At 41.6% G+C, this 12,213-nt stretch overlaps 1 long non-coding RNA gene across 1 annotated transcript; it reads right to left on the bottom strand.

Annotated features, from left to right (window-relative positions):
- Nucleotides 1–717: 717 nt before the first annotated feature.
- LOC115588621 (uncharacterized) lies at nucleotides 718–5,468 on the bottom strand. Its single transcript, XR_003985395.1, has 3 exons — nucleotides 5,160–5,468; nucleotides 1,458–1,495; nucleotides 718–1,363 (listed from the first exon to the last, which is right to left on the bottom strand). It is a non-coding gene; the product is annotated as an uncharacterized LOC115588621 (long non-coding RNA).
- Nucleotides 5,469–12,213: the final 6,745 nt, after the last annotated feature.

Raw genomic sequence — 12,213 nt, 5'->3', positions numbered from 1 at the left:
ATATGGGAAAAAAGAACTATAAAGCCAGGTTTTGAAAAAGCAGTCCACTAGTATGGCATTGCAAACCTACAACACTGTTGGACTCATTATAAATGGCTTAAAAACAACTTACACTCTTCCTTTTCTAGACTGGTTCCTACATTATCCAGAATCCAACTTAGCCACTGAGCGACATCACTGGAGGCAGTTAATCAGATTACATGCAGCTTCCTCAAAAGGCTTTATACCATTTTTTTCTCATATGCAGCAGTAATTACCAAGACCTGTAAACACGCTTCATGTGTAGAAATTGGTGGAGTTACCCTTTAATTAAACATATAGTCTATATAATAGTCCCCCCAGGAATCCGCGGTAGCGAAATTACCGCAGATTTCTCGGCCGTCCGCGGATTCAAAGACCTTCCGCGGAATATCACATTTTGCATGTAGTTTTCATCCAGGCCGACTAGATTGCACATTTTATGTCAGCATTTCATTGCTGTAACTGAATGTTAACATTTACTATCTGCAGTATGCAGTAGGCACTTTCTGTTCCCAAACCTTCACCCATAGTTTGGTGAAAAGTTTCGCACTCTTTATGTTGCAAATAAATCTGCCCAACAGGGACAAAGAAAATGTTGATGTTGATTATTTTAAAACCAGTAATAGTAGGTTCCACAATGTTTTACAGTGTTCTGGTATTGTAATTAATTTCATAAGAGAATATTTAATTCATTATTACATTAAAAAAGTATGTTTTTTTAATGTTTGCGGAATTTTAACTTTCAAGCCACGGAATCAAGTATTGCTCTCCGCAGAATCAAAATTGCTCTCCGCGGAATTTTTTTAACTGTTTCTCTGCAGATTCCTGTGAGGACTATTATAACACCAGAAACTAGTAAAACAAAAAATGCTCAGCACAATTACCCCCAACCTAGTGTTATCAAATGTCTTTTTTTATCTGACCAGCAGTCTGAATGCTAAACATCAGTTCAACACAAAGAAAATAAACCATGAAATGTTGCTCCAACATTTGCATATACTGTATGTATTAGTACTCCCCAATACTAGAACACAATTTAATGTGTAAAATTGGCGGAGTTACCCTTTAATAATGAAACTATTAGATAGCTGCAGCCCCGAAAAATTACAATAACATTCTCTGTAAAATAAGCAAAGAAAAGACAAGGAAATTAGCTGCATATTATTTCTGTCGACTTGTGGTTAAGGTTTAAACTAATTAACAACATTATCTGAGTAGCACCGGAGGTGTGTTAAAGCTGTGATGCTGAACTGTGAATCCATGCTAACCGCGTTAGCACCAGAGGACGGAGATGAAGCCCCAGCTTTGCTCCTCTCACCTCCGGAGCTGTCATCAACACCCCCTACACAGACATAAAAACACCATCAGGACCTCCAGGAGATTGGCCAGCCTGCTATCTCAGATGTGCCTTCAATACTGATGATTCAAAGTGATACCTCGTTCTGGTTGGAGAACAAAAAGCCCCCGGGCAGCCCTGTTGGAAGTGGAGAAGAAAAAAGAAGAAGTCAAATCAGACCTATTAAGTGGATTAGGAGTTATCTGCAGCACAGCGTGTAATTGGTTTTGTGTTATCGTTGTAACGTCAGATAGGTGCTAATTGAAAAGCCAGTTTATTAGTGGGTAGGCAGTCTTCAGAGGGTTGGGTTGTGGTTTAAAGGTCTTGTTTCAGATAGCCTCCCAAATGATTATAGATAATAGACCTGCTTTGAGTGAAGCTCGCCGCGCTCTCAGATGTAATTCCCCTGCCTGTTCCTCTGCTGATTTCATCCTCCTTTGCCTGCAAGTCTTATGAGAATAGAGCTCAATGTGGTGGTTTCATTCTGAAGTTGAGATTTTATTTGTAATATCACACTCTCCAGCTTTTTTTCTTTATTGCTTCGCGGGGCTCTTACAGTAGCGCTGTTCTGATGTCCTTGACAAAAGCAATCTGTCTGAGGCCACTGTGAGTCATGAAGCAAAACAAGCAAACACTGCAGTCCCTCCAATCACGACACAGAGTGTGTCACAGAGATGTTACTTTTATTACTTTCACTTGTTCTGTCTGTTGTTTGAAAGGTGTCCTGATGCAGGGAGAATGTTTGAAAAATAACTGAACATTTTTACAGAGAGCACAGACTCCAGACAGTGAAACATGGCTGCCAAGTTCTTTGATTTTTGGCGTACAGGTTCTGCATGGCAGCAGTTGATTTACGGCTGCCAGACCTATTTGGCCATGACTAATGCAAAACAACAGAAGACAAAAAATGCCTCTGTCTGAACCTCAAATCACATAATCCTAAAACTGCAGACAAAAGCTGCAACAATTGTGAGTTGCGAGGCAAACGGAACATCTGTGGAGGCTGCGAGAGGTTCTGCATCTTGTCGCACTCCGCGATCCTTTATGTGAAATAACTGACAGTACGCAGTTGGAGACACACGAAGGGAGCCCGGGGGATTTCTCCGAGGTCGTGTAACCTCATGGTAAAGCTTCTCGGATAAGCTATGTGTCCTCAGAGTGCTGCAGATGGCGCAGAAATGAGCTGTGAAATGGAGCGAGGAGCTGTGATCTTTGGCGTCCAAATGCAGAGCGAGCCGAGGTGCTCATCTACCAGCCCTGCCTCAGCCTTTCATCTCTTACATCTGCACATCTCTGCCAACTGCCGTAGCAGTGACGGAGTGTGTAGTGTGCGGCGGCAGGAGAAATCTCTATCCTGCCGTGACATCAACAGCCGACAATATCTTCCCAAAAACAACAACGTGTTTTGAAAGGCAGTATTCACTTTATGCAAGCGGTGCTATTCATGGCTCAACTTTTTCTGGATGCTTTAGCACTACTACTGTTGGAGCTGGCAGCCTTTCCTCAGCGTTGATGGGTGCAGATGGAGGGCCTTCAGTCTGGCTGTGAGGAGAAGAAGTGCCATGGAGAGGCTTGTGCATCTGCTGCTGATGCATGCGGCTAGCTAGCATGCATTATTCAAAGATTGAATGCAGTAAAGATGATGTGCCTGACTCCTGCCGGAGGATGGACTGCCACCACGAGCTCTTGCGGCCCACTGTTTTCCTTCAACACTGCTCAGATGCGTTCCCTCATAAGCAAAGGGGAAGCTGTTACTCAAGGCTTCAGGAAAATTGGTCTAACTAAACCTGAAAAATCCACAAAAACTGAACAAACATGCGGCAAAACAATCTTTGCGATGCTTCTATTTCCCTGGAAGAGCGACGCAGCTGCCTCAAAACAAAGAGGATCTATTCACACTCTCAGCAGTGAGTGTCAGCCACCGTTTACAGTACATGTACAGAAAATTAGGGTTAACTGAATTAGCCTCCTCTGTAAAGTGAATTGGAATTGATTGTCACATTCACTTTCCCTCTGCAGGATGTGTTTTTTTTATCACCAAATAGTGTTAGCACAACGCCGAGCACCTGTAGGCTGATCTAATCTTCTTTGCTTCAGCGCTGAAAGGCATCCTCCACTCCGTATAACACTCACAATGTACGAGCGTTTAAATGGTGACATCGCAAAATGGAGGAATCAGCTCGGGGTATAAAATACGACTGAATGCATTTAAGATCCGACACTGCTCTCTGATTCGCCTTAAACAAACTGGCAGCAAGCTAACAGAGGCAGTCTGCAGTCTGATTCATGAAGCGAGATACTTTTTTTCTGAAGCCATTTGTGCTTTAGGTAAAGCCGCCTGGCAGGTGATGCTAATCTTCCTCTAAGTACAAAATGCATTGAGCGCCTGCCAGACTGCCGCTGTGTGTTGTCTCGTTGTTTGTACCTGTTGACAGAGAGATGAAACAACACAGATGGATGAGGAGACGCAACAAATAATCATACCCATTTTTAAGCAAATTAGATGATAAGCCTTATAGGTGGAGTTGATCCTCAACCTTACATGGTGGATTAAACACTGTTCACGCTGACACACAAATCTGAAATATTGTCAAAGCCAACGTAAAAGAAGAAACTCTGTAAGAGTACTACCTGAGGAAAAAACACTGATACGATAGCGAGTCATTGGCTATGTACCATACTGACGTGTCTACAAAACGTATCCTATCATGTTAACATGGCATATTTATGGCTTGCACCATGTCTAAGTAGAAAATCACTATATAAAAGCAGTCGATTTACTATTGATGTCATTTCTAGCTTGCTCCCTGAACAATTTCCCATGTGTATGAGCAATCTCCATGTGTGTTATTTCTGCATCAACAGAACATATGTCAAATTATGCAAGATGCTCTCTTAGCACTGCCTCGCTGCGTTCCGTGCCCACGGAGTGATGGGTAAAAGCCCTATTATGAAGATTACTGGATTTACTATCGTGGAAAACTACAATCAGGCCTTTTCAAAAAGCATCTCTCCAGTTGATTGTCTGATTATCTATGAATATGGACTGACTAAAGAGCTTGTCATGCATGAGCCCACCCTGCTTCCTGCCTGCCCTCTCTCCTCTCCTCCTCCTCCTCTTCCTCCTCCTCCTCCATCCTTTACCATCACACCCACCCGAGGGCTCTGAACTCCACAGCCGTGAAAGTTCAAGGGAAAATCAGCTGCCATCAATCACTAATGCAGATGAGAGGAGCGAGCTCTCTGGAGCAGCTTAGCCTGTTGAACATCACACAGCACAATTAAAACCCCCTGAATGCAAATCATCTTCAGCAGACAACTAAATGAAAAGAGCCTTCCTTTCAAGAGTGCTCAATAGTGGCAGGCTTTTCAAAGGGCTCTTGCCCATGTGTGCAGTTTAATGATGAAAGTCAGGAAGGAGGCAGTGTCAGAGGGAGACTGCACCCCGCTTGGCAAGGTTGTAACCATGACATTTAGCAACAATATCAGGCTCATGAGGATGCTGTAACACGCTGTTTCGATGAGTTGAAGGTGCTGTGGGGAATTACACAGTGTCATCATTATTTAGATATTTATACCTACCCCTCGCTCGCGTCCTCAAAGTGGAACACATTAGGTGAAAGTTTGCTAATTAAGAGAAGTACCTGTGGGGACTGTTTGATTTTGATGTTTCCAGTTTGCTAATTTCCTTAAGTATTTGACCTTACTGCCTCCGCACGGAAGTCTGGGAGCAAGGTAAAACGCTTCTCGCAGGACTCTGGGCATGACTAAGTAATTAAAAAGTGCTCCACCAGGCCCTTACCTTATTATCACAGCCTTGGAGAAATGTCCTCAGATGTTCTTAAGCACTCCTCCATCGGCCCGGTCAGGAAACTTATTTTAGATGGAGTCTGAATAAATTCTGCCTCCAAGTACATGTGCTGTGACATTTAAAAGTTAAAAGTCACTCTTATTAGGAATAGCTTTGCTTTCTCTGTAGCAGCTTTGTTCTGTTTAGCTCCAGGGTGCAGCGTGTTTTCACGCTGACATGCACTCAGTGAACCTCACATGATGCTGACGAAGTTACTATTCAAGGCATGTTGGCAGTGTTGTCCAGGGAAAGCCTGCTGTTGTTTTCCATGTTCTCTTTTCCTGGGTTTCATCATTAGTATACCAGCACATGCCCACATTTCTCAATGAGGGAAGTGTAGGCGTTTTTTTTTTTTTTTTCAGGCAGCAGTAATGTTGTCTCTTAACACATTTAACACTCTAGTGGCTTAACATTTTCAATTTCTGAAAGAAGTAGTAGTGCTTTCTTGTTGTGATTTGCGAGCTTCCACTCTCATATCTGTCAGTTCAATACAGCCAGCAGCCGGTTTGCTTAGCTTAGCATAAAGACTGGAAAATGGGGGGAAAGGCCCCAAACAATCCTCTACTATCATGGCTAAATATCTCAAATTAACAAATAATATATTGAGTGTTTAAGCCATAGAAAAACAAAAATGTAAAAATTACTATATAAACTATTGCTGGATGTTGCTAGGCAACCAGTGAAGAGTCCGAGGGCTGGTAGCACCGAACTGTCTTTACTGAGCCTGGTTCTAACTGCTTTATTAGGACCAGTCTTTCCAAACGATTCTACTTTGATTGTACCGACTAAACTTAAGCCTAAAAGTTTCTGTGAGGTTAAAATTGCTGTTGCTGTTTTTTGTTTGTTTTTTTGTTTGTTTTTTTATCACAAATGTCTCATTCCATATCTCACCTATACAGCAATATGAGACCCAACCGTGTCAAAAAAAAGAGGTGAAGGAATGTTAGAGTTTGGTATATTTCCTGGAAAATCATTCAAAATGTTAATGACTTATCCTGCAATAATAATTTAAAAAGCAGGATAATACTCCGCATATGTTAATTTTTTTATGTTAACTGTGAACAAACTGATAACCAGCAGCTGGGAATGACGATGAAGGCCAGTTGGTGTACCAAGGTGATTTATAGAGTTTCCTAGAAGACTAGTAGAGTGCTACATTGCTGCTACATGTAGTTACAGTAGCTGCCATTAGCTGTGTTGGGTTGCCAGGTTAACCTGGCAAGAAAACCACTGTGTCCCCTTCATCAAAACTTTTTGCCGTCCTGGTCCAACGTTGTTGACTGGGAGCTGCCCAGGTGTGGGGTGGGGAGTTACCTACATTTTCATAAACTTAGTTATATGATAATTATACAATTTCCTCATCAATGTCATTATTAACATCAATTCCCCAGTTTAATATTTACATCCAGCAACTGTGGACGTAAAACTCAACATTTAATGCCGCGGTTTCTATGCCAGGTAACAGATCTGTGGGCAGTGTTGGCAGACACTCTTCTGGTGTTGGAACAATATCACCAATAGTCTCCAACTGCTGTGTTTTGAATAATTAAATCTGACAGCAGACACAAACATTCACATTTTTTGCATTGCTGTTAAAATTGCCCTCTTACTGTAAAAATATATAGATAATTTTGTCAGCCAGATATACCTACAGATTTTATCATACTACGTTATCACTTTGGAAAAACATGGTGTTGATCACCACAGATGCTTTGACTTTTTGATTTGACATTCTCTTTTCACACGCAGTCACATGCATTTTATAGATCAAATTAAGATTGAAAATCATATATACATATGTAAAAAAAAATTTATAAATAAAAAAGACTGGACCACATGCCTTTTAATTATGTTAAATCCTGGTAGACATTCTGGAGGCTGAGTAATGAGGCCACAAAGTGTAATCAGGGTTTTGATGAGGGTTACAGAAGAAAGCCTCCCACACAGCTGACGACAGTAGGAAACAGAACACCTGTACATTCAGTCACTTCACCATCATTAATCCGTCAGGAAGTACTGTGACTAATTGGTGTGTGTGTTTGCTCGTGGGTGTGTGTGTGTTTGTCATGAATGCTGACATTAATTAAACTTGTTACCTGGTTTCCAGGCAATTGGTGCTCCATATGTAGCAAGTTTCGCAGTATTGACAACATCTTCTCACCTTTTCCACATTAAAGGGCAAAAGTAGATGCTGGAGGCTTTGCTTTCATTATCATTATCATCCTCAGTGCTGTTCAAAGATCACTTGACAAGTGCGATAAATCTCGATATTATTGTTGTAACGTTTGGGAGAACAGCAGTATGCTCCTCCGTGTGTTATTTCTTTCTACCACTGAGCCCCAGATGCCTCAGCCTGGCTGTTTGGAGATCAGTGCCACCTGTAATCAATACGTTTACTGCCCGAGAGGCAGCTGTTGATGGGCAGAGACAGGCCACCGATGAGAAGATAGCAGCAAATCTAAAGGCACTGATCCAACTCACCATCTGTTCACGGAGACAGAGGGAAAGGCTGCATGGTGGATCAGATGCTATCCTCTCGTCACCTTCACAATGTCCTTATCCTCTTCCAGTCTGGAGGTGAAGAGGTTTGGACCAGTGGCCTGACAACTGTGACAGTCAGAGCGACCGTACAGGTGATTATCTTTGACTTTCATCAGATTTGGCCGGTGATTATGAGATAGAAGGTGCTGGAGGCGACAGGACGAAATCTATTATTTATCTTCTGGTGCAACAGGGTTTGAAAACATGCTCTCTACTTGTTCTGTAAACCTGCTTTAATTTATTTTTCACTAATTGCAGGCGGCACAACAAGCTGTAAACATCGGTATGTCATTGCATCAAAAAGTCAATATGGTGTAAGCAAAGAGTTGTCTTTTTTCACAGCTGACACAGTATTAGAGTTAAGTAAGTTCTCCACCACCTCCTGAGGGAAATATCTGGCTGTTAAGCATGCTAGATGCTACGCTCTATTTAACAGTCAGTTGCTAACTTTGTATCACCACTGTCTGATGTGAGAGGTAGCATATCGTAGGTTGTAGCTGCGTCCTGCTGCTGCAAATGGCGCTGATAATGCTAACGGCAGGATAGTTGCTCTGTTGATATGCTGCACCTCGTCTGTTTGTTTCGAGTAAGAATTCAACGGGTGGCCAATCCAAAGGCCAAAAATCGATCAATCGTGTCCTTGAATTTAGTGTTTTAGAACAGAAAAAGAGTTCCCTACTGATTTCGCAGACCACTCTAAATGACACACTGTGAATTAAAATGAGTCAAAGAAATTTGTTTTTTCTCAGGTCTGCTGTTCTTGCTCCTGTCTGTCCCTGAGGCTTTCACTCTGTTTCATATGTCCAGTTACTTCCACCTGAGGCAGCGGCGATGCTTTAAGTGAGGTGCTGATAAATGTGACAGCCGCTCATAATGTCGAGGGGACGCATCGTGATTCAAACAAGTACAATAATCTGGCCGTTCACCTTTTTATTACCTCTGGGTACAGGGACAGGCTCATGTTGAATGCTGCTGCCATGATATTACACTGATGATACTGAATTATAATTAAAAAATGTTGAGCATGTCAGGGTGTCTCACACAAAGATGCTCACCAAATTTCACAGAGAATCGTTTATGGTGAGTGTCCAGCTCACAGTTGCACACATAATAAGCTTTACTTTTTATTTTATCTTTTAATTACTTTCCTCTTAATGGTGCAAAGACAATAAGAATAGCTTGACCAATCTGTAAAATCTTACAATATGTCAACATGTTAAAGAACAATCCTTCACAGTATATCATTTTATACATAATTTATTTTGACAAAATATTTGTACTGAATATATGAGAAAATTAATGTCGAATTCACACTCTAGACAAACGGGGTGGCATATCGCTTGATAAGCTTCAAACTGCTGCTAGCTGTAGCTGCTGTAAGCTAGTTAGCACAGTTAGCACAGTTAGCTTGGTTAGCAGTCCAGACTGGGAACCCACGGACTCGGGGACTGTTCATGTTAACAACGCTAGCACAGGAGCTTTGGATCAGGGCTTGCTGGTTAGCATGCTAACTTCAGTAGCTACCTCTGCAACACAATACACAGACGTCATAACGCCAAAAGTATAATTTCTTCACATTCTGATGATAATTTTTAGATAATTTTTTTTTTATGTTTTCAACTGAAATTCTTACACAGTGCACCTTTGACAAAAAGATTTTGATTTCTGCTTTTTTTTCAACACAACTAAAGCTGATCATGCAAATACAAGTCCTTTAGCAATGTGTAAGCACTTTCATACAAAAACCCTAATTTTCTTAGCAACATATGGCAACAGGAAAAACAAACGGCAGCTAACAATTACCGGTATCAAAGCAGAGAAGAACAGAAAACATTGTCAGGGCTTTAATGTTGTTGGACCAACTCTCTGTTTTTCTAACTGTGTCTTTGTTTCTTGCATATACTCATCCGAGCTTCATTAAGTTGCTTGCGTGAAGCTGTGAAATGCATGCGTTTAGTAACAGCATGACCTCTGTGACTAATCTCAATTTAGCGAGGCATCCTGTGAAAATAGGAGGCAGGGATCTCGTGCAGCCTCTAACAGACGTTACTCTCGGTGAGGAAGAAAATTCACTCTGGAAAATGACTCTCCCTCCCACCCGAGATCAGATATGTTGATTTTTTTTGAGGGAAATAAACACTCTGGCAGCTCCCTCTCACTCCCACACAACCAAATTAGCTGTCACAGAGGACATTAAGCTGTCATCTTCTGAGGTTGCTCTTGAACATGTTTCCAGCATATAGATGCTCTGTGACTGTCGCTGCCCGAGATGCCATTTTGGAAATAAATGTACCATATAAAAGATTGTATGTTGTCTCTCCGTACAAAAATGTGACCGAATAGATGGATAAATACATAAACAAGATGTCACGACGCTCACAGCCCTACTGTCCCTAGCTGTCTGTGCATCAGACTGCAGAAAAACAACATTACACAACAGCACTACAGCGCCAGTGCTTGAAGTTAATTTGCTCCCTGTGTGCGAAGATGAAGTGCACCTCATTGTGCATACTAATGGCCCACGTAAGGCTTTCAGAATGATAGAATGGCTCTGTTTTGGAGATGACAATTGAAAGTTAAAATTGGTTTTAGCTTATAGACACCTCTCCTCCATCATAGTGGTGATAATTATGTTGATGTATTAGTGCAAAACAGTAAACAAAGCTAATTTGCTCTCTGGTCCCTGGTGGTGTGGTCTCAGAGCAGAGCTGAGGATGGATGTTTAAGTTTTACTGCAAAGGTTTCTGCTCTGAAACAGCTTTAAAAAAGGCTTGTATTTCATTCCTCATGATCCAACCCATGCTGAGATGTTTACCATTGTCTCAGGACTGAAGGTAAAACAGATGGCTCTCTGCTGTTGCTCAGTTCTCATCTGTTGAAAATCTGTCCTGTCAAGCAAATGTTCAGTAGTGCATACACAGCAATCACAACTAGTTTTTACACTTGGTTTGTGCCCTCTTGAAGTTCACAGACTTCTAAAAGCAACAACACTCTCTCCAGCTTTAAAGTGTTGTGGGAAAATAGGTGTATGACAGCATGATAGCGGGCTGCTGTTTTTTCTGCCGCTGGTGCATGGTTTTTCCATTCAGTGGAGTTATGGAGCCACGCATATATAAACACGCCAATTAGCCATCACCCAGAAGGCGTATTGAGGGCAGTGCCTGAGTGACTCTAGCGCTGATTGAGAGCATTTTCTAAAATAACAGCAGCACTTATGTAATCACTTCAGACTCTGTCACATAAATACCTTTATTTTAGGGAAAGATTACATAAAGGGGTAAAATCTGACAAAGGTTTTCGTCACAAGCAAAAGTCTTTGAAATGACTGGCGCGGTTTTGAGGATGGCAATGTCACCTATTCTGTCCACCACTTAAGCCCAAAAAGGTTTTCAGCAACAATGCTATCAGATCTGTTGCCATTTTATGCAGATATACATTAGGCCCAGCAAGGATCAATTATTGTAGCTTTGGTAATCCTCTACAGCACAACCCACAATCGAGTCAATTTTTGAGTAACTGGATTTTGTTTTTTGATTAAATACCAACAAAACCAAAGGCGTTCAAACCAGCCTCTGCTTTGTGCTAAGTGCTAGTTGAGCTAGCAACCTTGACTGGTTACCTTGACTGTCTATCTTTGGTTGTAGCTAGCTACCATCAGCAAATTAGCTCAGTTAGCACTGGAACTAGTAGCACTATTTGCTAACTGGAGTCTGCCTGCCTCCAAGTAAACACTGCTGGACAACAAAGTGGGACTGACCACAGCCTCAGAGACAGAGGTTAGTTTTATTAGTTTTGGTCAGAGGTCACAGTAAGGAGGTGATTTACAGCAGGTTCATTGATGACTGTGCCTAATGAGAGGAGAAGCCTACAGCTGTTTTCTTTGTTGACTAGCTTAGTAGACGCTTCTAACTTTGACAGTGAACAAAAATAACTAGAGTAATTTCCATTTCCTTTCTTTCGTTCTATAATTGTCATTTTGAGTGTGATAATGTTAGCATTAGCTCAAAGCACCACTTAATACAGTCATGTTTACTAGATGAACTTTTAGCTTCATTCTTCAACTCGATTAGCAGCTGACTAAACCAGCTCACCTCTAAGGCTAATTCAGTAGGATCTGTGCTGGAACTTTCTATAACATCACAGCATGGAAATGTCTATGTGATGACTGTTACGACCCAGCTTGTTAGGGGAAAGGGAAGCAACATAAAACAATAGTGGAAAAGGACAGAGGGCCTGCGAGTGCTGTTTAAATCAACAAACAAATACAACCAAAAGAGGACTCGTAAAACCGAGCTACTGTTACCTAACAGAAAACAAAATGAAAATAAAAACCTCCCTGTCTACTTCCCTACTTACTCCAAACCAAAAACAGCACCCCTCCACCTAGTGGATCTAACAAAGAAAAAACTGCTATTGTGTGTCATCAGTACTATATTTAACTATTCCTGGCCCAGTCTGCAGACAA

This window comes from Sparus aurata, chromosome 9, assembly GCF_900880675.1.
Source record: "Sparus aurata chromosome 9, fSpaAur1.1, whole genome shotgun sequence".
Lineage (NCBI taxonomy): Eukaryota > Metazoa > Chordata > Actinopteri > Spariformes > Sparidae > Sparus > Sparus aurata.
Note: the sequence above shows the minus strand (reverse complement) of the source record. Positions and strands in the feature narration are given on the sequence as shown.